At 34.6% G+C, this 27500-nt stretch overlaps 1 long non-coding RNA gene across 2 annotated transcripts in view; it reads right to left on the minus strand.

The window, feature by feature from the left end:
• Positions 1–24: 24 nt before the first annotated feature.
• LOC137640533 (uncharacterized) overlaps positions 25–27500 on the minus strand; it is a 201086-nt gene continuing 173610 nt past the window's right edge. For both annotated transcript variants that reach the window (XR_011044390.1, XR_011044391.1), the window contains exons 3-5: positions 25288–25708; positions 24154–24228; positions 25–235 (exon numbers count right to left, since the gene is read on the minus strand). This is a non-coding gene — a long non-coding RNA (uncharacterized lncRNA). The remainder of the gene's footprint in view (positions 236–24153; positions 24229–25287; positions 25709–27500) is intronic.

Raw genomic sequence — 27500 nt, forward strand, 5'->3', positions numbered from 1 at the left:
TGAGTTGCCTTTAGCTAGGAGTTGCCTTTAGCTATTTTGTAAATGAATTTTTAAAGATAGGTTTGCAGACCTTTTAGTACCAGGGAAAAATGAGCGCCCAGGGTCCCCCTTCACTGGTATGGTCTGGAACTGGTTCCAGATTCTTCCAGTACCGGCCGGAGGAGGGGGGCAATGCATGTTACCCTTCCAGATGTACCCCAATCTGCTGCTGGAAGCACCAGGATTTCAGCCATTTCTGGAAAGATATACATGTACTTGAGACATATAAAATGGGAATTATCTATATGCAAATTGGGCTGGAATACTCATACTTATGCATAGAATATGGGGAAAAACGGGAATTATGCCAATTCGGCTGGAATACTTATTACTTATGCTATAAAAAAATAGGAATTTGCCAAGTGGCCTGGAAAAATTATAGTTATACATATACTTGAAACATAGAAAATGGGAATTCGCCAAAGGAAACTGGAAAACTTATCAAAGCATATATAAAAGAAACTTAAAAAGTGGGAATCATATAAGCAAATTAGCCAAATGGACTGGAAAAGTTATGCATGCATTTACTTGAAGCATATAAAATGAGGTTCATAATTATTAGCCAAATGGAACTGATAAATTACTTATTGACAAATCATGATATGGACACGAAATTTTAGGAAATCAATTGAATTATGTAGGATGATGTTATTGTTTGGCAAGGTAAAAAAAAATTTGTGCAGTATAGGAATAAAATATCCAAACATGACAAAATTCATAAATAAAAAATATTGAGATTAAATTTAACCTTATTACAGAATAAAGACAGATAATTGTTTATGCTTTAAATAACGAAACCAGCCTATATTACTCATGAATGTGATGAATAGAATGTATAGAAAAATCCATGATTCATGCGAAAAAAGTTTATGGTGTGACTGAACGACGATGTGCAAAATATGGTTCTGGGAATAGTAACAAACTGCATTTGGAATGGAATATAAATTGCCAATTAAAGATTCTATATGAATATTAACTACAGTCTATAACGGAAAAAGTAAGGTCTTTTATAGTATCACAAGTGAAATATAGTATAAGTATTGAAGTGGTTTAGTGTACAATACAGACTGGGGAAATGTACTGATATTTAGTAAAGCGTTGATATTATATTTAATCTAATTTTCAAACAAATATATTTGGGTCCCTATATCTTAAAAACAATGCAATGAAAGCAGTCTTTATCATTAACTACTAGAACCCTACTCTGAGATGACACAGAGGAACAGACCCCTTCTATTATGATTACTTGCTAAGCTACAACCCTAGCAGGATGCTGTAAGTCCAAAGGCTCAAGCACAGAAAATAGCCCAGTGACGAAAGGAAACCAGAAAAAAAATAAAAGAAAAAAATAAAATATCTTAAGAACAGTAACATTAAAACAAATCTCTCTTATAAACTATAAAAAAAACTAACAAAACAAGAGGAAGAGAAATAAGATAGAATAGTGTGCCAGAGTGTACTTATATTTAGGGTGAAGTCGGTGGTAGATGTTTCAGAAGGATTTAAGAATATTATTATTTGTATCTAGAACTGTGTCAATTTTTATTTACTACAAAAATGGACGAAGGAATGTTGAAGTTGCCTGAAATGCAGAGATGGTGCCTGGAAATGAAACGAAGGAAGAACACTAATTGGATGATGCTGTGAATAGAGAAGAATGGAGGGAAGGTGAATTAGAGTTTTAATATATTTGTAGGAGATTGACCTCTGCAAACAGGTGATTGAAAAGGGAAGGTTGAATGTTGGTCATGTGAGAAACTTGAGTTTGAAGGAACGTATGTTTTAGAGTAACTTTGGTCAGAATGGTTGTGATTGAAAAGGGAAAGGTTGAATGTTGGTCATGTGAGAAACTTGAGTCTGAAACAACATCTGTTTCAAAGTAACTTTGGTCAGAATGGTTGTGATTGAAAAGGGAAAGGTTGAATGTTGGTCATGTGAGAAACTTGAGTCTGAAGGAACATCTGTTTCAAAGTAACTTTGGTCAGAATGGTTGTGATTGAAAAGGGAAATGTTGAATATTGGTCATGTGAGAAACTTGAGTCTGAAGGAACGTAAGTTTTAAGAGTAACTTTGGTCAGAATGGTTAAGTTCCTTGCAAGAAAGTGATTTAAAAAAGAAAACTAAATGAAGTCAGTTGCTTGATTGAAGAAAACAGGCAGAGATAGAACTCTCTCTTTGAATAAATACTTAATGAATGAAGTATGTAAAGGTGATAAGGATCAATCACTGGTGGGAAAATAAGAAATTGAATTTGGTTCATGAGAGATGAATGCAGACAGAGAAAATTGCAGAAGAATGTGAGTGTGTTATGATTCATGTGGTAGAATGGAATGTCAGAAAAGGAAATAAAATAAGGAGTCAGATTCTCCTGAGAGAGAGAGAGAGAGAGAGAGAGAGAGAGAGAGAGAGAGAGAGAGAGAGAGAGAGAGAGGAGAGAGAGAGAGAGAGAGAGAGAGAGAGAGAGAGAGAGAGAGAGGTTATTAAACTAGGAAGTGTATGGAAACATATTTTAAAGGAAATTCAAGTGTAGTTTAGAATGGAAAATGAAGCAAGACTGAAAGGAATGTCTGGCATAGCATTACATTGGGGTTATTTATATACTTTGTCGTACTGTCTGTATTAAGTTGATTTGTGCAAGGTTAATGAGTGAAAGTAAATAATGCATTGAATAAAACTCGGTATTGTAATGTAATGTATAATGCTTATTTGACTCTAGTCCTTGTAGCTCTAAGGAAATGTAAAGGAAATCTGTTTATAATAAACTAAAAGGAAAAGTACATGAATAACACTAATAGAGCATACAACATAAGGGAAAGGACAACGTGCCCAGGTAACAGACAGATAGGCATTGAGAAGCTAGACTTTAACAAGCTTGCTTCAGTATATCGCTAGATATAGCTAGAATTATTTGGGGGGGGGGGGGGAAATGTTGGAGTCTATCAGTGATAGGCTCTGGGTCACGTGCTGTAAAGGGAGGTCACAAGTTGAGATATAAAAGTGTATTGGTTGATTGATTGATTTTAAGTTTTCTGGCATCCTGACATCAGAGGTGAAAGTGTATTGAATAGGAGGAAGTATAAGTAAAGGGAGATCATATTGAAATACCCTGTGTAAATTGAGGTGACAGTACTTTATGTAAATTGAGATGACAGTAGTTTATTATCATTATTATTAATAATTTCTATACTATAATCCTAGTTGGAAAAGCAGGATGCTATAGGCCCACGGGCTTCAACAAGGAAAATAGCCGAGTGAGATAAAAAAGCAAGAAAAATAAAATATTTTAAGAACAGCAACAACACCAAAATCAATATTTCCTATATAAACTATAAAAACTTTAATAGAACAAGAGGAAGAGAAATAAGATAGAATAGTGTGCCCGATTGTACCCTCAAGCAAGAGAACTCTAACCTAAGACAGTGGAAGACTATGGTACAGAGGCTGTAGCCCTAACCAAGACTCGAGAACAATGATTTGATTTTAGTGTCTCCTGCTCTTAGAAGAGCTACTTACTATAGCTAAAAGGTTTAAAAGGTTTAAATAAAATGAAAGCAGACATCAAGGCTATTTCAGATGAATTGGATAAAAAGACTATGTATAGGAGAACCAATAATTCATGTGAAAGGATGGAGAGAGATTTAAGTGTGAACCATTTAGTATTTGTAAGTTCTTGTGTGAGACCAAGAATCTTCTGTGAGATTAAACCAAAACTGAAAGAGAATGTGTATGATATGATTGTGGAAAAATAAGGAAATGGAAAAAAAGGTTACTGAATTTGGAATGCAATATAAAGAATGAGAAAAGTATAAACTAAACATTCTAGATGAATGTCAAGTAGAGACTAAAATTAAATGAAACTGAATGTAAGATCTTGTATACGATCACGTAAGAGAGATACAGTTTATATTATTTATGTTGTTTAGTGTACAATACAGACTGGGGAAATACTGATATTTAGTAAAGCGTTAATATTATATTTACTAATTAATTTTCAAAGACAAACAAATACATTTGGGTCCCTATATCCTAAAAACAATGTAATGAAAGCAGTCTTTATCATTAACAACTAGAACCCTACTGGGAGAAGACACAGAGGAACAGAAACCTTTTTATTATTATTATTATTATTATTATTATTATTATTATTATTATTATTATTATTATTATTATTATTATTATTATTATTACTTGCTAATCTACAACCCTAGTTGGAAAAGCAGGATGCTATAAGCTCAAAGGCTCCAGCACAGGAAATAGCCCAGTGAGGAAAGGAAACAAGAAAAATAAAATATTTTAAGAATACTAACATTAAAATAAATATCTCGTATATACCATAAAAAAATAACAAAACAAGAGGAAGAGAAATAAGATAAAATAGGGAGCCCAAATGTACTTATATTTAAGGTGAAGACGGTGGCAAGTGTTTCACAATAATTTAAGAATATCATTTGTTGCATCTAGCAGTGTCAATTATTATTTACTACAAAAATGGACGAAGTATTGTTGAAGAGGCGTGAAATGCAGAGATGGTGACTGGAAATGAAACGAAGGAAGAACACTAATTGGATGATGCTGTGAATAGAGAAGAATGGAGGGAAGGTGAATTAGAGTTTTAATATATTTGTAGGAGATTGACCTCTGCAAACAGGTGATTGAAATGGGGAAAGGCTGAATTTGGTCATGTGAGAAACTTGAATCTGAAGGAACGTATGTTTTAGAGTAACTTTGGTCAGAATGGTTGTGATTGAAAAGGGAAAGGTTGAATGGTGGTCATGTGAGAAACTTGAGTCTGAAGGAACGTATGTTTTAGAGTAACTTTGGTCAGAATGGTTGTGATTGAAAAGGGAAAGGTTGAATGGTGGTCATGTGAGAAACTTAAATATGAAGGAACGTATGTTTTAAGAGTAACTTTGGTCAGAATGATTGTGATTGAGAAGGGAAAGGTTGAATGGTGGTCATGTGAGAAACTTAAATATGAAGGAACGTATGTTTTAAGAGTAACTTTGGTCAGAATGGTTGTGATTGAAAAGGGAAAGGTTGAATGGTGGTCATGTGAGAAACTTAAATCTGAAGGAACATCTGTTTCAAAGTCACTTTGGTCAGAATGGTTGTGATTGAAAAAGGGAAAGGTTGAATGGTGGTCATGTGAGAAACTTGAGTCTGAAGGAACGTATGTTTTAAGAGTAACTTTGGTCAGAATGATTGTGATTGAGAAGGGAAAGGTTGAATGGTGGTCATGTGAGAAACTTGAGTCTGAAGGAACGTATGTTTTAGAGTAACTTTGGTCAGAATGGTTGTGATTGAAAAGGGAAAGGTTGAATGGTGGTCATGTGAGAAACTTGAGTCTGAAGGAACGTATGTTTTAGAGTAACTTTGGTCAGAATGGTTGTGATTGAAAAGGGAAAGGTTGAATGGTGGTCATGTGAGAAACTTAAATATGAAGGAACGTATGTTTTAAGAGTAACTTTGGTCAGAATGATTGTGATTGAGAAGGGAAAGGTTGAATGGTGGTCATGTGAGAAACTTAAATATGAAGGAACGTATGTTTTAAGAGTAACTTTGGTCAGAATGGTTGTGATTGAAAAGGGAAAGGTTGAATGGTGGTCATGTGAGAAACTTGAGTCTGAAGGAACGTATGTTTTAAGAGTAACTTTGGTCAGAATGATTGTGATTGAGAAGGGAAAGGTTGAATGGTGGTCATGTGAGAAACTTAAATATGAAGGAACGTATGTTTTAAGAGTAACTTTGGTCAGAATGGTTGTGATTAAAAAGGGAAAGGTTGAATGGTGGTCATGTGAGAAACTTAAATCTGAAGGAACATCTGTTTCAAAGTCACTTTGGTCAGAATGGTTGTGATTGAAAAAGGGAAAGGTTGAATGGTGGTCATGTGAGAAACTTGAGTCTGAAGGAACGTATGTTTTAAGAGTAACTTTGGTCAGAATGATTGTGATTGAGAAGGGAAAGGTTGAATGGTGGTCATGTGAGAAACTTGAGTCTGAAGGAACGTATGTTTTAGAGTAACTTTGGTCAGAATGGTTGTGATTGAAAAGGGAAAGGTTGAATGTTGGTCATGTGAGAAACTTGAGTCTGAAGGAACGTATGTTTTAGAGTAACTTTGGTCAGAATGGTTGTGATTGAAAAGGGAAAGGTTGAATGGTGGTCATGTGAGAAACTTGAGTCTGAAGGAACGTATGTTTTAGAGTAACTTTGGTCAGAATGGTTGTGATTGAAAAGGGAAAGGTTGAATGGTGGTCATGTGAGAAACTTGAGTCTGAAGGAACGTATGTTTTAGAGTAACTTTGGTCAGAATGGTTGTGATTGAAAAGGGAAAGGTTGAATGTTGGTCATGTGAGAAAATTGAGTCTGAAGGAACATCTGTTTCAAAGTAACTTTGGTCAGAATGGTTGTGATTGAAAAGGGAAAGGTTGAATGTTGGTCATGTGAGAAACTTGAGTCTGAAGGAACGTATGTTTTAGAGTAACTTTGGTCAGAATGGTTGTGATTGAAAAGGGAAAGGTTGAATGTTGGTCATGTGAGAAACTTGAGTCTGAAGGAACGTATGTTTTAGAGTAACTTTGGTCAGAATGGTTGTGATTGAAAAGGGAAAGGTTGAATGGTGGTCATGTGAGAAACTTGAGTCTGAAGGAAAGTATGTTTTAGAGTAACTTTGGTCAGAATGGTTGTGATTGAAAAGGGAAAGGTTGAATGTTGGTCATGTGAGAAAATTGAGTCTGAAGGAACATCTGTTTCAAAGTAACTTTGGTCAGAATGGTTGTGATTGAAAAGGGAAAGGTTGAATGTTGGTCATGTGAGAAAATTGAGTCTGAAGGAACATCTGTTTCAAAGTAACTTTGGTCAGAATGGTTGTGATTGAAAAGGGAAAGGTTGAATGTTGGTCATGTGAGAAAATTGAGTCTGAAGGAACATCTGTTTCAAAGTAACTTTGGTCAGAATGGTTGTGATTGAAAAGGGAAAGGTTGAATGTTGGTCATGTGAGAAACTTGAGTCTGAAGGAACGTATGTTTTAGAGTAACTTTGGTCAGAATGGTTGTGATTGAAAAGGGAAAGGTTGAATGTTGGTCATGTGAGAAACTTGAGTCTGAAGGAACGTATGTTTTAGAGTAACTTTGGTCAGAATGGTTGTGATTGAAAAGGGAAAGGTTGAATGGTGGTCATGTGAGAAACTTGAGTCTGAAGGAACGTATGTTTTAGAGTAACTTTGGTCAGAATGGTTGTGATTGAAAAGGGAAAGGTTGAATGTTGGTCATGTGAGAAAATTGAGTCTGAAGGAACATCTGTTTTAGAGTAACTTTGGTCAGAATGGTTGTGATTGAAAAGGGAAAGGTTGAATGTTGGTCATGTGAGAAAATTGAGTCTGAAGGAACATCTGTTTCAAAGTAACTTTGGTCAGAATGGTTGTGATTGAAAAGGGAAAGGTTGAATGTTGGTCATGTGAGAAAATTGAGTCTGAAGGAACATCTGTTTCAAAGTAACTTTGGTCAGAATGGTTGTGATTGAAAAGGGAAAGGTTGAATGTTGGTCATGTGAGAAACTTGAGTCTGAAGGAACGTATGTTTTAGAGTAACTTTGGTCAGAATGGTTGTGATTGAAAAGGGAAAGGTTGAATGGTGGTCATATGAGAAACTTAAATCTGAAGGAACATCTGTTTCAAAGTCACTTTGGTCAGAATGGTTGTGATTGAAAAGGGAAAGGTTGAATGTTGGTCATGTGAGAAACTTGAGTCTGAAGGAACGTATGTTTTAGAGTAACTTTGGTCAGAATGGTTGTGATTGAAAAGGGAAAGGTTGAATGTTGGTCATGTGAGAAACTTGAGTCTGAAGGAACGTATGTTTTAGAGTAACTTTGGTCAGAATGGTTGTGATTGAAAAGGGAAAGGTTGAATGTTGGTCATGTGAGAAACTTGAGTCTGAAGGAACGTATGTTTTAGAGTAACTTTGGTCAGAATGGTTGTGATTGAAAAGGGAAAGGTTGAATGTTGGTCATGTGAGAAACTTGAGTCTGAAGGAACGTATGTTTTAGAGTAACTTTGGTCAGAATGGTTGTGATTGAAAAGGGAAAGGTTGAATGGTGGTCATGTGAGAAACTTGAGTCTGAAGGAACGTATGTTTTAGAGTAACTTTGGTCAGAATGGTTGTGATTGAAAAGGGAAAGGTTGAATGGTGGTCATGTGAGAAACTTGAGTCTGAAGGAACGTATGTTTTAGAGTAACTTTGGTCAGAATGGTTGTGATTGAAAAGGGAAAGGTTGAATGGTGGTCATGTGAGAAACTTGAGTCTGAAGGAACGTATGTTTTAGAGTAACTTTGGTCAGAATGGTTGTGATTGAAAAGGGAAAGGTTGAATGGTGGTCATGTGAGAAACTTGAGTCTGAAGGAACGTATGTTTTAGAGTAACTTTGGTCAGAATGGTTGTGATTGAAAAGGGAAAGGTTGAATGGTGGTCATGTGAGAAACTTGAATCTGAAGGAACATCTGTTTCAAAGTCACTTTGGTCAGAATGGTTGTGATTGAAAAGGGAAAGGTTGAATGTTGGTCATGTGAGAAACTCGAGTCTGAAGGAACGTATGTTTTAGAGTAACTTTGGTCAGAATGGTTAAGTTCCTTGCAAGAAAGTGATTTAAAAAAGAGAACTAAATGAAGTCAGTTGCTTGATTGAAGAGAACAGGCAGAGATAGAACTCCCTCTTTGAAGAAATACTTAATGAATGCAGTATGTAAAGGTGATAAGGATCAATCACTGGTGGGAAAATAAGCAATTGAATTTGGTTCATTAGAGATGAATGCAGACATAGGGGAAATTACAGAAAAATGTGAAGAATAAGAGTGTTATGACTCATGTGGAAGAATGGAAAGACAGAAAAGGAAATAAAATAAGGAGTCACATTCTCCTGAGGAGAGAGAGAGAGAGAGAGAGAGAGAGAGAGAGAGAGAGAGAGAGAGAGAGAGAGAGAGAGAGAGAGAGAGAGATTATTAAACTAGGAAGTGTATGAAAACATATTTTAAAGGAAATTCAAGTAGAGTTTAGAATGGAAAATGAAGCAAGACTGAAAGGAATGTCTGGCATAGCATTATATAGGGGCTATTTATATACTTTGTCGTACTGTCTGTATTAAATTGATTTGTGCAAGGTTAATGAGTGCCAGTAGATAGTGCATTGAATAAAACTCGGTACTGTAATGTATAATGCTTATTTGACTCTAGTCCTTGTAGCTCTAAGGAAATGTAAAGGAAATTTGTTTATAATAAACTAAAAGGAAAAGTACATAAATAACACTAACAGAGCATACAACATAAGGGAAAGGACAACGTGTCAAAGCAACAGATAGATGGGCATTGAGAGCTAGACTTTAACAAGCTTGCTTCAGTTTATCGCTAGATATAGCAAGAATTATTTGGGGGAAAATGTTGGAGTCTATTAGTGATAGGCTCTGGGTCACGTGCTGTTAAGGGAGGTCACAAGGTCATATTTGAAAGGGTATTGATTTTAGGTTTTCTGGCATCCTGAGATAACAGTACTATATTATTATTATTATTATTATTATTACTATTATTATTATTATTATTATTATCACTTGCTAAGCTACAACCATACTTGGAAAAGCAGGATGCTATAAGCCCAGGGGCCCCAACCGGGAAAATAGCCCAGGGAGGAAAGGAAACAAGGAAAAATCAAATATTTAAAAACAGTAACACAGTAAAATGATATTCCCTATATAAACTATAACAATTTAACAAAACAGTGGAAGAGAAATTAGATAGAATTGTGTGTCCGATTGTACCCTCAAACAAGAGAACTCTGACCCCAAGACAGTGGAAGATCATAGTACAGAGGCTATGGCCCTACCAAGACTAGGGAAACACTGGTTTGATTTTGGAGTGTCTTTTTTCTAGAAGAGCTACTTACCATGGCTAAAAGGTTTAAATAAATGAAAGCAGACATCAAGACTATTTCAGATGAATTTGATAAAAAGACCATGTATAGGAGAACCAATAATTCATGTGAAAGGATGGAAGAGACAGAAATAAGTGTCAACCATTTAGTATTTGGAAGTTCTTGTGTGAGACCAAGAATCTTCTGTCAGATTAAAGAAACAGTGAATGAGTAAGTGTAAAATATGATTGTGGAAATATAAGGAAATGGAAAAAAAATGTTACTGAATTTGGAGTGCAATATAGAAAAGAGAGAAAAGTGTCAAGTAACATTAGAGATGAATGTCAAGTTGATTCCAAAATGAAAGGAGACAATGTAAGGTCTTGTATAATATCACATGAGAGAGAGATACAGTATTTGTTAATTATGTGGTTTAGTGTACGATAGAGACCGAGCTAACACTGAAATTTGCAAGAGAATAGAAATATATTGTGTATGAGTTATATACCCATTTAATTAACAATGCTGGATAGAGTATATAGTGCTTGATAAAGGTCCCTATATTTGAAAGTAATGCAAAAAAAGGGCAGCCCTGATAATGAGTTAAGATACTTATTAAATTAGCATGTCGAGCAATTAGATGAACAGACTCCCTTATACATATCTAGAGTGAAGACAATGGTAGGTGTTTCGAAAGTATGAGAAAAATACTAGAAGTTTATCAAGAACTGGGTTAATAACCTTTTATCTCAAAGAGTTCTCTTGCTTGAGGGTATACTCTGGCATACTATTTAATTTCTTTTCCTCTTTTGTTATTTTTTTTATAGTTTATATAGAAAATATTTATTTTAATGTTGTTACTGTTCTTGAAAGATTTTATTATCCCTTGTTTCCTTTCCTCACTGAGCTATTTTCTCTGTTGGGCCCACAAGGGTTTATAGCATCCTTCTTTTCCAACTAGGGTTGTAGCTTAGCAATTATTAATAATAATAATAATAATAATAATAATAATAATAATAATAATAATAATAATAATAATAATAATAATAATAATAATAATAATTGCCATAGTACCAATATTGAGATAGGCTGCAAGTGTGAGATACTACACATGAAGAAAACGGTGATGTGAAGTACATTTGGATGGTAAAAATGGATTTATTCCTATAAGCATTGCAAGAAAGAGATGGCAGAATTACTGCACTTGTAACAAATAGATTGTAAAATAGTTTCATGAAAGGTACTGGTGCAGAAATTTCCTGGGGCTACCTTAGCTAGAGAATGTGTCATGTGGTCAAAGAACTGGACAGACATATTTCACTTTAGGGAGAAAGGAAGTGGACATTGAACATAATGTGAATACACGTGAATAAATGAGAGTAAGTGTTTCAATGTCTAATGTTTGAAGTAGGAAAGAAAGTTCAGAAAATAATTTACAAGGACTGGTTGAGTGTTGGTAAAGAAAAAATAAAGTCTGAAACACCATATATTGGGTCAAGTAACTCTTACTTGAGGATACACTCGGGCACTATATTCTATCAAATTTCTCTTTCTCTTGTTTTGTTTTGTTAAAATTTTTATAGTTTATACTAGAAATATTTATTTATTGTTGTTACTGTTCTTAAAGTATTTTATTTTTCCCTGTTTCCTCTCCTCACTGGGCTATTTTCCCTGTTAGGGCCCCTGGGCTTATCACATCCTGCTTTTCCAACCCTCTATTTTTACTACTCCCCTAACTGGCCCCAACACTTTGCATCCTTCATTGACTCTCTGACGTACATCTGCTTCCACTCCACCATTTGCTGCAACAACAGACCCCAAGTACTTAAACTGATCCACCTCCTCAAGTAACTCTCCATTCAACATGACATTCAACCTCGCACCACCTTCCCTTCTCGTACATTTCATAACCTTACTCTTACCCACATTAACTCTCAATTTCCTTCTCTCACACACCCTTCCAAATTCGGTCACTAATCGGCCAAGCTTCTCTTCCTCGTCTGCAACCAGTACAGTATCATTCGCAAACCACAACTGATTTACCTCCCATTCCTGGTCATTCTCGTCTTCCAGTTTCAATTCTCGCCCAAGCACTCGAGCATTCACCTCTCTCACCACTCCATCAACATACAAGTTAAACAACCACGGCGACATCACACATCCCTTTCTCAGCCCCTCTCTTACCGGAAACCAATCACTCACTTCATTTCCTATCCTAACACATGCTTTACTACCTTTGTAGAAACTTTTCACTGCTTGCAACAACCTTCCACTAACTCCATATAACCTCATCACATTCCACATTGCTTCCCTATCAACTCTATCATACGCTTTCTCCAGATCCATAAACGCAACATACACCTTACCTTTTGCTAAATATTTCTCGCATATCTGCCCAACTGTAAAAATCAGATTCATACAACCCCTACCTCTTTTAAAACCACCCTGTACTTCTAAGATTGAATTCTCTGTTTTACCCTTAATCCTATTAATCAGTACTCTACTACCATACGCTTTTCCCACCACACTCAACAAACTAATAACCTTTGAATTACAACACTCATGCACATCTCCCTTACCCTTATATAGTGGTACAATACATGCACAAACCCAATCTACTGGTACCATTGACAACACAAAACACATATTAAACAATCTCACCAGCCATTCAAGTACAGTCACACCCCCTTCCTTCAACATCTCAGCTCTCACACCATCCATACCAGACGCTTTTCCTACTCTCGTTTCATCTAGTGCTCTCCTCACTTCCTCTCTAGTAATCTCTCTCTCATTCTCATCTCCCATCACTGGCACCTCAACACCTGCAACAGCAATAATATCTGCCTCTCTATTATCCTCAACATTCAGTAAATTTTCAAAATATTCCGCCCACCCTTTCCTTGCCTCCTCTCCTTTTAACAACCTTCCATTTCCATCTTTCACTGTCTCTTCAATTCTTGAACCAGCCTTCCTTACACCCTTCACTTCTTTCTAAAACTACTTCTTATTCTCTTCATAGGAATGACTCAATCCCTGACCCCACCTCAGGTCAGCTGCCCTCTTTGCCTCACGTACCTTGCGCTTTACTTCCACCTTTTTCTCTCTATATTTTTCATACTTCTCTATACTATTACTCTGCAGCCATTCTTCAAAAGCCCTCTTTTTCTCTTCCACTTTTACCTTCACTCCTTCATTCTACCATTCACTGCCCTTCCTCATGCTGCCTCCAACAAACTTTTTCCTACACATCACTTGCAATTCCAACTAACTTCTTGCCATACACATCACTTGCAATTCCAACAAAATTTTCTTTTACTAACTTCCACTCCTCCTCTAAATAATAATAATAATAATAATAATAATAATAATAATAATAATAATAATAATAATAATAATAATAATAATGTAGAAATGAGAAGGGACAAAGGACTAAGGCAAGCAGGTGGTGAGAATTAGGAACGCAGGTCACCAGAAAGATTCTATTTGGATATCGTTACTTTAATCTCATAAGATTTAAAAAATGAAACTATTTGAGAAAAATGCCGATGTCTACCAATTATCAGCCCTGTGTCATTTGCTGTTGAGGGAGGTAAGGACATGTAATTGTAGAGAGAAAATATCCAAATAGCTTACGTATATAGAGATGACAGCCAGAGTATTACTGTAGAATAGTTGTCCCATAAAATGAATACTTTTGAAGGAGTAAAGTTATTGCTAGGATGCTCAATTGATTATAGTTGAAATAAAATTAAAGTAGATATTAAGACTATTATGGATAAATGTGATTAAAAAAATGTTTTTATTGGAGAACGAATAATTCATGCAAAAGAATGGACAAACAAGAAAAATGTCAACCAGTTATTATTTGTAAGTTTCTATTTTGGGACCAAGAATTTTCTGTGAGATTCAATAAAAGAATGAAGGAAAATGTGTAGAAACATGAATGTGGAAATAGAAGAATTACTGCCAGTTCTTTGTTCAGAATTCATCTGTAACGTTTAGAACGCTTCCATAAGACTTAAATAACTGCCAGATCTTTGGTCAAACAGCTTCTATAATGTTTAAAGAGAGAGAGAGAGAGAGAGAGAGAGAGAGAGAGAGAGAGAGAGAGAGAGAGAGAGAGAGAGAGAGAGAGAGAGAGAGAGAGGGGGGGGGGTTATTAAGCTAGGAAGTGTATGAAAACATATCTTAAAGGAAATTCAAGTAGTGATTAGAATGGAAAATGAAGCAAGACTGAAAGGAATGTCTGGCATAGCATTCCATAGGAGTTATTTATATACTTGGTTGTACTGTCTGTATTAAGTTGATTTGTGCAAGGTTAATGAGTGCATGTAGATAGTGCATTGAATAAAACTCGTACTGTAATATATAATGCTTATTTGACTCTAGTCCTTGTAGCTCTAAGGAAATGTAAAGGAAATTTGTTTATAATAAACTAAAAGGAAAAGTACAAAAATAACACTAATAGAGCATACAACATAAGGGGAAGGACAACGTGCCAAGGCAACAGATAGATAGGCATTGAGAAGCTAGACTTTAACAAGCTTGCTTCAGTATATCGCCAGATATAGCAAGAATTAGTTGGGGGGAAAATGTTGGAGTCTATTAGTCATAGGCTCTGGGTCACGTGCTGTTGAGGGAGGTCACAAGTTGATATTTGAAAGTGTATTGATTGATTTTAGGTTTTCTGGCATCCTGAGATAACAGTACCATATTATTATTATTATTATTATTATTATTATTATTATTATTATTATTATTATTATTATTATTTTTATTATTATTATTATTATTATTACTTGCTAAGCTACAACCATAGTTGGAAAAGCAGGATGCTATAAGCCCAGGGGCCCCAACCGGGAAAATAGCCCAGGGAGGAAAGGAAACAAGGAAAAATCAAATATTTTAAAAACAGTAACAACAGTAAAATGAATATTCCCTATATAAACTATAACAATTTAACAAAACAGTGGAAGAGAAATTAGATAGAATTGTGTGTCCGATTGTACCCTCAAACAAGAGAACTCTGACCCAAGACAGTGGAAGATCATAGTACAGAGGCTATGGCCCTACCCAAGACTAGGGAACAATAGTTTGATTTTGGAGTGTCTTTTTTTCTAGAAGAGCTACTTACCATGGCTAAAAGGTTTAAATAAATGAAAGCAGACATCAAGACTATTTCAGATGAATTTGATAAAAAGACCATGTATAGGAGAACCAATGATTCATGTGAAAGGATGGAAGAGACAGAAATAAGTGTCAACCATTTAGTATTTGGAAGTTCTTGTGTGAGACCAAGAATCTTCTGTCAGATTAAAGGAAACAGTGAATAAGAAAGTGTAAAATATGATTGTGGAAATATAAGGAAATGGAAAAAAATGTTACTGAATTTGGAGTGCAATATAGAAAAGAGAGAAAAAAGTGTCAAGTAACATTATAGATGAATGTCAAGTTGATTCCAAAATGAAAGGAGACAATGTAAGGTCTTGTATAATATCACATGAGAGAGAGAGAGAGAGAGAGAGAGAGAGAGAGAGAGAGAGAGAGAGAGAGAGAGAGAGAGAGAGAGAGAGAGAGAGAGAGAGAGAGAGAGTATATGTTATTTATGTGGTTTAGTGTACGATAGAGACCGAGCTAACACTGAAATTTGCAAGAGAATAGAAAATATTTGTGTATGAGTTATATACCATATAATTAACAATGCTGGATAGAGTATATAGTGCTTGATAAAAGTCCCTATATTTTGAAAGTAATGCAAAAAAAGGCAGCCCTGATAATGAGTTAACATACTTATTAAATTAGCATGTCGAGCAATTAGATGGACAGACTCCCTTATACATATCTAGAGTGCAGACAATGGTAGGTGTTTCGAAAGTATGAGAAAAATACTAGAAGTTTATCAAGAACTGGGTTAATAACCTTTTATCTCAAAAGAGTTCTCTTGCTTGAGGGTATACTCTGGCATCCTATTTAATTTCTTTTCCTCTTTTGTTATTTTTTTATAGTTTATATAGAAAATATTTATTTTAATGTTGTTACTGTTCTTGAAAGATTTTATTATCCCTTGTTTCCTTTCCTCACTGAGCTATTTTCTCTGTTGGGCCCACAAGGGTTTATAGCATCCTTCTTTTCCAACTAGGGTTGTAGCTTAGCAATTGATGATAATAATAATAATAATAATGATAATAATAATAATAATAATAATAATAATAATAATAATAATAATAATAATAATAATAATAATAATAATAATAATAATTGCCATAGTACCAATATTGAGATAGGCTGCAAGTGTGAGATACTACACATGAAGAAAACGGTGATGTGAAGTACATTTGGATGGTAAAAAATGGATTTATTCCTATAAGCATTGCAAGAAAGAGATGGCAGAATTACTGCACTTGTAACAAATAGATTGTAAAATAGTTTCATGAAAGGTACTGGTGCAGAAATTTCCTGGGGCTACCTTAGCTAGAGAATGTGTCATGTGGTCAAAGAACTGGACAGACATATTTCACTTTAGGGAGAAAGGAAGTGGACATTGAACATAATGTGAATACACGTGAATAAATGAGAGTAAGTGTTTCAATGTCTAATGTTTGAAGTAGGAAAGAAAGTTCAGAAAATAATTTACAAGGACTGGTTGAGTGTTGGTAAAGAAAAAATAAAGTCTGAAAGACCATATATTGGGTCAAGTTCCTCTTACTTGAGGATACAATCAGGCACTATATTCTATCCAATTTCTCTTTCTCTTGTTTTGTTTTGTTAAAAGTTTTGTAGTTTATATTGGAAATATTTATTTCATTGTTGTTACTGTTCTTGAAGTATTCTATTTTTCCCTGTTTCCTCTCCTCACTGGGCTATTTTCCCTGTTGGGGCCCCTGGGCTTATCGCATCCTGGTTTTCCAACTAGGGTTGTAGGTTAGCGAGGAGTAATAATAATAATAATAATAATAATAATAATAATAATAATAATAATAATAATAATAATAATAATAATGATAATAATAATAATAATAATAATAATAGAATGTGATCTTGTAAACAAAACAGTGTAGGCAGTTAAGTAAAAGAAGAAACAGCCAATGAATGGAAGAACTCTCCTTGGGAATAAATACTTGATAATGGATGCAATAAATAAACGAAAGAAAAGCAGACCGCCATACAATTGCAGATGAGTTGAGAAATAAGAGGTCGAATGTTTCAGGATGATGATTGGAATGACAGACATAGTAACATTAAGAGTATTATATTTGAGCTTGTAGTGAGAGAGAGAGAGAGAGAGAGAGAGAGAGAGAGAGAGAGAGAGAGAGAGAGAGAGAGAGAGAGAGAGATGCAAATATTGTACGGTATGTGGCAGATGAAGAAATATCGGATGAAGTGTGTGATCGTAAATTCTGAAAGATTGTTAGCCGAGGCGTCCAAATGATTGAAGATATTAAGGCTTTTAAGAGGAAACTGAAGACTTTTTTTATTTCATCAGTCATATAACAGTGACAATTTAACAGTAAATGAACAATACGCGATATGAAATGTTAAATACTCTGAACGAACAAGGTAAAACGACAGTGGAGGTCCTGTAGAGAGTGGGGTTCCCCTGCTGTATGGGACCGGAAAAGCAGCCATCAAAAGTAAAGGTAGAGTTTGGAACGGATGATGAAATAAGACTTAGGAGAAGGGCTTGTATCGTATAATATAGGTGCTATGTGTCCTAGATACGTGGTTGATATAGTGTCTGTATTAAGTTGATTTGTGCAAAGTTAATGAATGCATGTGTATAGTTCATTGAATAAAGTTTGGTACTTAGTGTATGGCCTTTTGGGCATTGTAACTCATAAGAAAGGCAAAGAAAATTTAGTGTTTGTAATGATTTAACTAAAGGAAAAGTACCTAAATAAGAAGCAAAGTTAATACAACATATTTGTAGAATTGAGAAGGGACAAAGTAGTAAGGCAAGCAGGTGGTGAGAATTAGGAACGCAGGTCACCAGAAAGATTTTATTTAGATATCGTTACTTTAATCTCATAAGATTTAAAAAATGAAACTATGAGAAAAATGTCGATTTCTATCAATTATAAGCCCTGTGTCATTTGCTGTTGAGGGAGGTAAGGACATGTAATTGAAGAGAGAAAATATCCAAATAGCTTACGTATATAGAGATGACAGCCAGAATATTACTGTAGAATAGTTGTCCCATAAAATAAATAATTTTGATGGAGTGAAGTTATTGGTAGGATGCTCAATTGATTACAGTTGAAATCAAATGAAAGAAGACATTAAGACTATTATGGATAAATGTGATTAAAAAAAAAGTGTTTTTATTGGAGAACGAATAATTCATGCAAAAGAATGGACAAACAAGAAAAATGTCAACCAGTTAGTATTTGTAAGTTTCTATTTTGGGACCAAGAATTTTCTGTGAGATTCAATAAAAGAATGAAGGAAAATGTGTAGAAACATGAATGTGGAAATAGAAGAATTACTGCCAGTTCTTTGTTCAGAATTCATCTGTAACGTTTAGAACGCTTCCATAAGACTTAAATAACTGCCAGATCTTTGGTCAAACAGCTTCTATAATGTTTAAAAAGTTTCCTGGATGAAATGTAACTGAATTTAGAATGCTATATAAAAAGAAAGAAAATTAGAAATGAAAAATTCCAGATGAAAATCATACAAAATAGTCTAAAATGGGAAACAAAATGAGAAAGTAAGGTCTTGTTTGATATCACATGGGAGAAACATTACCCTGTTTATGTGGTCCAGTGTGAAATACAGAGGTAATAGATTCATTTGCAAGGGCATAAAATATGTTCGTGTTTGAGTTATACAGTTTGATTAACTACGTTGGATAGTGTAAATAGTGCTTGATCAGGATCCCTGTATCTTAAAGGTAATGCAACAAAGACAGTCATGATAATGAGCTAAATACTGGAATGATACCTCGAGAAGACACTTATTAAAGTAGTAAGGCAAGCAATTAGATGGCTAGAGTCCTTTGTATATTATTACTATTATCATTACTTGCTGAGCTACAACCCTAGTTGGTTGGGAAAACAGGATGCTCTAAGCCCAGGGGCTCCAACCAGGAAAATAACCGAGTGAGGAAAAGAAACAATGAAAAAATATTCTAAGAACAGTAAAACCACAAAATAAGTATTATATAAAATATAAAACTTTTAACAAAACAGGAGGATGAGAAATTAGATAGAATAGTGTGCCCGAGTGTACCCTCAAGACAGTGGTAGGTGTTTGAGAAGACACACAATACCATTATTTGTAGGAATTAGATGGACAGACTACTTAACATGTATCTAGGGTGAAGACAGTGGTAGGTGTTTGAGAAGTATATGAGAAAAATCTTAGATGCCTTTCAAGGATAAACCCTATATCATTTACTGTTAATATCAATAATAGAAGGAGAAGCATAGAAATGTTGAAGTGGAGGAGAAAAATGTAGAGATGAATGTGCTAAACATAAGCAAAACAGATCCTATGATGACTGGAAAGGAAGGATATCAAATAGAAGATAGGAGAGCTGCTTAAAGGATGCTGTGAGTAATGGGTAGAAAACGAATTCAGGAGATGCTAAGGATTATAAAATGAGTAAAAGCAAATGATGCAGTCCTTTTAAATGTTAATTATTTTTGTTGTAATTGTGAAAAAACAAGAGAGACTACTAAATGTTTAAATGATCTTTGAGATAAGGCAATACGGGTGTTCTCAATATATCAACCTTAATCTGGGACACCAGGACGTGAACAGGAAAACCTTTCAGAAAGGTTACCAGGATCAGTAATGGGTAAAACGAATGAACTTGATTAGAAGACGAGATAAAGAAGCCTACAACTAAATAAAATTTCCTCTTGTTAGGGGTAGAAGAGACTCTTTAGCTATGGCAAGCAGCTCTTCTATGAGGACACTCCAAAATCAAACCATTATTCTCTAGTATAGGGTAGTGCCATAGCCTCTGTCCCATGGTCTTCCACTGTCTTGGGTCAAAGTTCTCTTGCTTGAGGGTAAAAAGGGTACACTCGAGCACACTATGCTATCTTATTTTTCTTCCTCCTTTTTGTTAAACTTTTTATAGTTTATATAGGAGATATTTATTTTAATGTTGTTACTCCTAAAATATTTTATTTTTCCTTGTTTCCCTTCCTCACTGGGCTATTTTTCCTGTTGGGCCCCCCCTGTGCTTATAGTATCCTGCTTTTCCAACTAGGGTTGTGGCTTAGCAAGTAGTAGTAGTAGTAGTAGTAGTAATAATAATAATAATAATAATAATAATAATAATAATAATAATAATAATAATAATAATAATAATAATAATAATAATAATAATAATAATAATAATGTAACAGGAGATAAATGAAAACCCAAAAGAATGGAGACGTTCAACAGATTAGACTCATAGCAATAAGAACAGTCAGCATTAAGATGAGGATTACCTCGCTATATCAGTTGGTCCTGAGAGCTGATTATTTGATAATGATGGATAGAAAAGTTGGTAGACACTTTAGATCTGTGTTTATGCCAAAAGGACAGATTTATTTTAAGGATTTCGATGGAAGGGGTACAGTATGTTATTGTTTGAGAGTGGGCTGAATAGACAAAGAGATTTCACGAGTGACTAGTTTGCTGTTGCTATTACAGAAGTGCAATTGAATCGAGGAAATTAGTATTGCAATAGATAGATAGATAGATAGATAGATATAGATATATGCTGCAGTATATAAACTTTCTAAGAGATTGTTGTTAGCTGTGTAAGAATATAGTTCAGTTGTGTGTGAATTATCGATTGTTAAACCCTGCTGCGTATCATCGTTAACAGTCTGAAAGAAAGTGAGCAAGTTGTGCATGTTTGGTCCTTGAATTGTGTTCATTAGAATAGGGTTGTTGATAGGAACTTAGTAGAGCAAGATGGCTGCATATGAGAATGTAAGGAAGAGAATGTCGAGTAAAAAAAATGGATTTTATTCCTGCAATCATTGAAAGGAATTGGTAGAATGACTGCACTGGTTCAAATAAATTGTGAAATGTTGCTTTGATAGATATAGTTGCAAAGATTTCCTCGAACTATGTCTGATAGATATATTGGTAGAATGGTCTATTCAGAGAAAATGTTGAAGTGTAATAATGCCCTGAAATGAATAGGGACATATTTCAGTTTGATAAGTATACTTAGAGAAAACTTCAGGTATACTAATGCTTAGAACTGGACAGGCAAATATTTCTGCTTAGGAAGAAGGGATGTTGGCAGTAAACCTAAGAATAGGGAAGTATAGAGGAAATGGAATAGGAGTTTAAGTTGTGATATATACTGTGGGTGTTCTGAAAAAAAAAATGACGAAAATGTAATTATGTTCAAATGAGTTGTTATTGCCTGGAATATAGACTTGAAAATAGATTTACAAAAGTAGCTAGTTGTGTAAAACAAGAGAATATTCTGAGAATTATTATTATTATTATTGTTATTATTATCATCATCATTATTATTATTATTATTATTATTATTATTATTACTAGCCAAGCTACAGCCCTAGTTGGAAAAGTAAGATGATATAAGCCCAAGGGCTCCAACAGGGAAAAATAGCCCAGTGAGGAAAGGTAATAAGGAAATAAACGATGAGAAAAAATTAACAAAATATCTTTAAAACAGTAACAAAATCAAAACAGATATGACAAATATAATCTATCAAACGACACATACCACCATTAAAAGAAAATTATATGAGAATAGGCAGCAAACAGAAATGGATACTGAATAGTTGATGGATAATCAATGTAAATGTATAGAGCAATACTAGTGGTGACTGAATAGAAAGCTAAAAGTTAACTATGGCAGTGGCTGTCTAGGTAATGCTAAGGTGTAAAGAGTCGGCTTAAGACGATGTACAAATATTAATAGATGGTATCACCTTGGTATCACTAATCAAAGTAAGGGATATCAAACCAAAAACCTATTGAAAGGAGCCATTTGGGGAAGAGAAATAAGAAGTGTGTTCCTAAGTGTACCCTCAAGCAAGAGAACTATTAACCCAAAACAGTGAAATGCCATGTTACAGAGGCTATGACACTACCCAAGACTTGAGAAAAATGGTTTGATTTTGGAGAGCTGCTTACCAGAGCTAAAGAATCTTTTATGCTTGGCCAAGTAAAAATAGAAGTGTAAATCAGAGAGTTGGAAGGACAGATGATGTACAGAAAAGAGGCTGTTACAGGTAAATGGTCATTGGTTGCCTGTTTTGGTTGCAGTGAGATTGGTCAGGAAAAGGATTGTGAAAGAAAAAGCAAATGAAAATGGTTTTGTATGTTGTGAACTGAGGTATAAAGGATGGAGTACAGATAGGAGAATGAATCTAATTTGGAATAATGGTCAATGGATAACTTTTCCAGGACATGATTATTTTAGAATTGCAGCCACCTTTATACATCTCTTCCAGGGTTTAAAAAGCAATGTGAGTAGCAGGTAAGGCTAAAAGGGGTGAACTAGAAAACTAAAGTGTATACTGCAGAGCTCAATACATATGCTTATGTTGAATTGTAGTTAGCGTTGCCCATTATACCAGGGCTGATAAAACTGTATATAGAAGCAATTGCCATATGAGAAAGAATATCTCAGGAATTATTAGAAGTATGGTTCAATGAAAAAAGAGCTTGAAGAGGGTTCAACAAAGTAAATACTAGAGTTTGAAAAATAATCATGGTTTGAGTAGATGGTTGGAGAATGATACTGTTTTAGTAATCCCAAAGAGGTTTGATAATGCATAATGTGTTGTTGTTATTATCATTATCATCATTATTATTATCATCATCATCATCATCATTATTACTATCATCATTTGCTAAGCTATAACCCTAGCTGGAAAAGCAGGATGTTATAAGCCCAGGGCACCCAACGGGGAAAATAGCCCAGTGAGGAAAGGAAACAAGGAAAGAGAAAATATTTTAAGAACAGTAACAACATTAACAAATATTTCCTATATAAACTATTAAAAACTTTAACAAAACAAGAGGAGGAGAAATTTGATAGAATAGTGTACCCAACTGTACCCTCAAGCAAGAGAACTCTTGACCAAAGACAGTGGAAGTCCACAGTAGAGAGGCTATGGCACTACCCAAGACTAGAAAACAATGGTTTGATTTTGGAGTGTCTTTCTCCTTGAAGAGCTGCTTACAATAGCTAAAGAGGATGTTAATACGCGAGTTGATTGTCATAAGGGAAAAATATAAATGAACTATTATTAGTGGCGGTAATTATACTACAAAGTAATATAAATGTATAGTAATAGTGGCAGATCATATAGGAAAGTTTATATATTAATTCATTGAGAGAAGACAGAATAGTGAGTGAGACTTTAGTGAGTTTATGACTGTGTGTGTAACCATATGCAAGTATTCAGTGCCAATAGTGCACGATCTTCAAGATAGAAGTATAAATGTGAGAAGAATAAAAACCAGCGTAAGGCATAGACAAATGCGTTTGAAGAAGCATATATGGTGAAAAATGAGATACAGACTGGACACTTCAGCATGGAAGAAGTTTGGGGATGAGAATATAAAGGAATATGTGATTTGGATGAAGTTCTTGCAGTTGTTCCTACCAGTGTGCGCGATTTTTTCGATTCTTAAGAAAAAAAAAACCAGAAAATGAGATAGGCAAATGAAAGGTTATAATAGGAAGATGTGTTTGGAGTAGTGAAAGATTACAATCATGAAAAGGATGTCCATACAAGGAATGATGAAAGATACAAAAATGTTGTTAGTTTTTGGAATCCAAAATAGGTTGGCATTTTTATACATGGTAATGGTACGCTAGGCGAAATTAGGAGATTTGCTAGTTCGTTGTGGGGTAGTATTATTTTGCTGGTGTATGGATAAAGAAGTATATGTATACATATTTTCTGTGAATGGTGCAATCACAATATGTATAATTGTGAATGACAGACATGGACATAGGGGTGAGTTAAAGTTGAGACAATATATGAAAAAAAAATGAATATATCACAATTTCTTAGTAAGATCTGAATGGTTGGGACGACGAAGGGCTGAGTCATAATTATCAGAGGACTTTTGCAATTAAAAAGGAAAGAAGCAAATGTTTAGGATAACTCATTAGGTGAAGGAAGACTGGAATAATTAGAATGAATTTCACAAATTTGGTTTGTGTGTATTTTATGATATCCTAAGAGTGAAAAGTACCTGAAATAAACCAGTATACACCTTACCTGTAATTAGTGGAGTGAATCTCTCTAGTACTGTTAACGTATCTTCTTGAAAACTTGGAACACAAGTATATAATTCTGAAAGAAAGTAAATAAATTAGCGTTCTTATACTTTTAGCTAAACTACATTTTAGACATTGTACATACAACACAATATTATTATTGTTATTATTATTATTATTATTATTATTATTATTATTATTACTACTATTATTATCATCATTATTATTATTATAACAATTATTATCATCATCATCATTATTATAACAATTATTATCATCATCATCATTATTATTATCATTATTATAATCATTATTATTATAATCATTATTATTATTATTATTATTATTATTATTATTATTATTATTATTAATAGCTAAGATACAATCCTTGTTGTAAAAGCAAGGTGTTATAAGCCCAAGGGCTCCAACAAGGAAAAATAGCTCAGTGAGGAAAAGAAACAAAGGAACAGAGGATGTGGCGGATCTTTCTCACAAACTTTTTTACTTCATTATTAAAAGAAGGAGTTTTACCAGCCCAATGAGTCAGACTTTTTTACTTCAATGGACCACTAAACTTAAGATATTTTTAGTGAATTTTTTTTTAATATTTTAAAATGACATGGCTCAGAATAGTTCACAGAGGTTGACGAAGTTCAAATGTGGAATGTGTATCATAGAATTTAATCAAATTTTCCAAAATCTATGAAATCCCTAGAAGGATGGCACCATACTTTTAACAAGTGTGTTTCAATTCCTCACCAAACTCTCTCTAAGCTTGTACATACATACATATACCAAGGCACTTCCCCCTATTTTGGGGGGTAGCCGACTTCAACAAAGAAACAAAAACAAAAAGGGGACCTCTACTCTCTACGTTCCTCCCAGCCTAACAAGGGACTCAACCGAGTTCAGCTGGTACTGCTAGGGTGTCACAGCCCACCCTCCCACATTATCCCCTACAGATGAAGCTTCATAATGCTGAATCCCCTACTGCTGCTACCTCCGCGGTCATCTAAGGCATCGGAGGCAGCAGCAGGGCTGAACAAGCAAGTACCGAATTTATTAGGTGCAAATGTTGAAAAAGTTAATACGAAATTATTCGAGTAAATAAACAAAAAAAATTAATGCAACTTACAATAAGGATGAAGGTAAACTTAGCCATCTTGGCCGAGGTCAGTACTCTACATTGCTCAGTTATCTAGTTCTTTTTTTTTTTTTATCCCTTTTTAGATGTTTTGTCCATTAGGCATTTGCCCGTGTTGAGGGATTAGGCATTCTGTCCTTAGGTATTCTGTCCTTAGGCATTCTGTCCTTAGGCATTCTGTCCTTAGGCATTTTGTCCTTAGGCATTCTGCCCTTAGGCATTCTGTCCTTAGGCATTATGTCCTTAGGCATTATGTCCTTAGGCATTATGTCCTTAGGCATTATGTCCTTAGGCATTCTATCCTTAGGCATTCTATCCTTAGGCATTCTATCCTTAGGCATTCTGTCTGCTCACGATATAGTTGAAGTGCACTTGCACTTATCAGCTGGTTGGCGACCTCACTCCATCAGATCTGGAAAAGGGAAAACAGATTAGCAGTCTTTATTTTGAAGCATAAAAGTGAATTTCAAGGCAATAGCCAATAATAACTTTTGTGTTGGACACTATTATTATTATTATTATTATTATTATTATTATTATTATTATTATTATTATTATTATTATTATTATTATTATTATTATTATTATTATTATTATTATTATTGTACAATTCATAGGCTACCACAACTAAAACCTCCCCTCCTTGTCAACCCAGAAAGGAGGAGGAAAGAATCTCTCCTCCTATTTTCTGTAGTGCCTGCCCTGGCAGTGTGCTGATAGCCAGCTTTCTCAGCCATGCCACACTGCTGCCTGATTTGTCTCGTTGCTAAAATGGTGTTCTGATAAGTTACAACCTGGGTAGGAAATTTGACGGTGTCTCACCCTGATTCCCAGAGTTTATAGCTCACCAGATACACACAACACTTCTCCATTGGAAATAAGTCATTAATGCAGACTGGCATGTTTCCCTTGACATAAAACATTGCATAATAGATTATTGTTATTATTATTACTAAGATACAACTCTAATTGGAAAAGCAGGATGCTATAAACCCAAAAGTTCCAACAGGGAAAATAGCCCAGTGTGGAAAGGAAATATGGAAATAAACTATATGAAAATAGTAACTATAATAGATCTTAAGATAAATCTGGCATATATCAACTATAAAGAGAGATTTGTGTCAGCCTGTTGAACATAAAAACATCTGAAGTTACAAAGATTCAACTGTCTTTCCACTATATAGTCATAGCTGGAATAAAACTTCTAGAATATTGTATATTATTGACCTTAATTGCGATTTAGAAGCAAGTCTGTTGGAACTAATAACATAAAGAATAGTTTATATTTAAGGACTTCAGTATACTTAAGCTGATCTTGCAACGTCTCTCTACTTGCAAAACTAACAAGTTTAGTTAATGATGCTCTGTGCTAAGACAGACCACATCTCCCTGAAAGCACTGATCAGGGAAACCCTTTGCACACCTGAACAAATTAAAAGACAACACATGACTTCATAAGCAGCACATTAAACTCTGATATAAATAAACAGTTCAAAGACCTTGTTATATATGCAGCAGCACTCCCTAAATCATATCAAGCAATGCCTTTCTTTACCTTGCAAGCAATTGCAATCATAAAAACTCTAGAAGAATCGATGAGCAATTAAGAAAACACTGATATGCATATACTTCAAGTTCAATCTTGCACATCAGGGTTAAAATCTCACTGATGTAAACTTATTATTATTACTTGCTAAGCTACAACCCTAGTTGGAAAAGCAGGATGCTATAAGCCCAAGGGGCCCAACAGGGAAACTAACCCTGTGAGAAAGGAAAAAAAAAAAGAAATTTCAACAAAATATTTTAAGAGTAACAACATTAAAATAAATATCTTCTACATAAACCATGAAAAACTTAACAAAACAAGAGGAATAGAAATAAGATAGAATAGTGTGCCCAAGTGTACCCTCAAGCAAGAGAACTTTAATCCAAGACAGTGGAAGACCATGGTACAGAGGCTATAGCACTACCCTAGACTAGAGAACAATGGTTTGATTTTGGAGTGTCCTTCTCCTAAAAGAGATGCTTACCACAGCTAAAGAGTCTCTTCTACCCTTACCAAGAGGAAAGTAGCCACCGAACAATTATAGTGCAGTAACCTCTAAAGTGAAGAAGAATTGTCAACAATAAGAAAATATCATAGTAACACTTGGTCTGATCCTTGAATCAAACAGGAAATTAAAGAGTTCTTGCTCAGCTCGGCA

This window comes from Palaemon carinicauda, chromosome 5 (assembly GCF_036898095.1).
Source record: "Palaemon carinicauda isolate YSFRI2023 chromosome 5, ASM3689809v2, whole genome shotgun sequence".
NCBI lineage: Eukaryota > Metazoa > Arthropoda > Malacostraca > Decapoda > Palaemonidae > Palaemon > Palaemon carinicauda.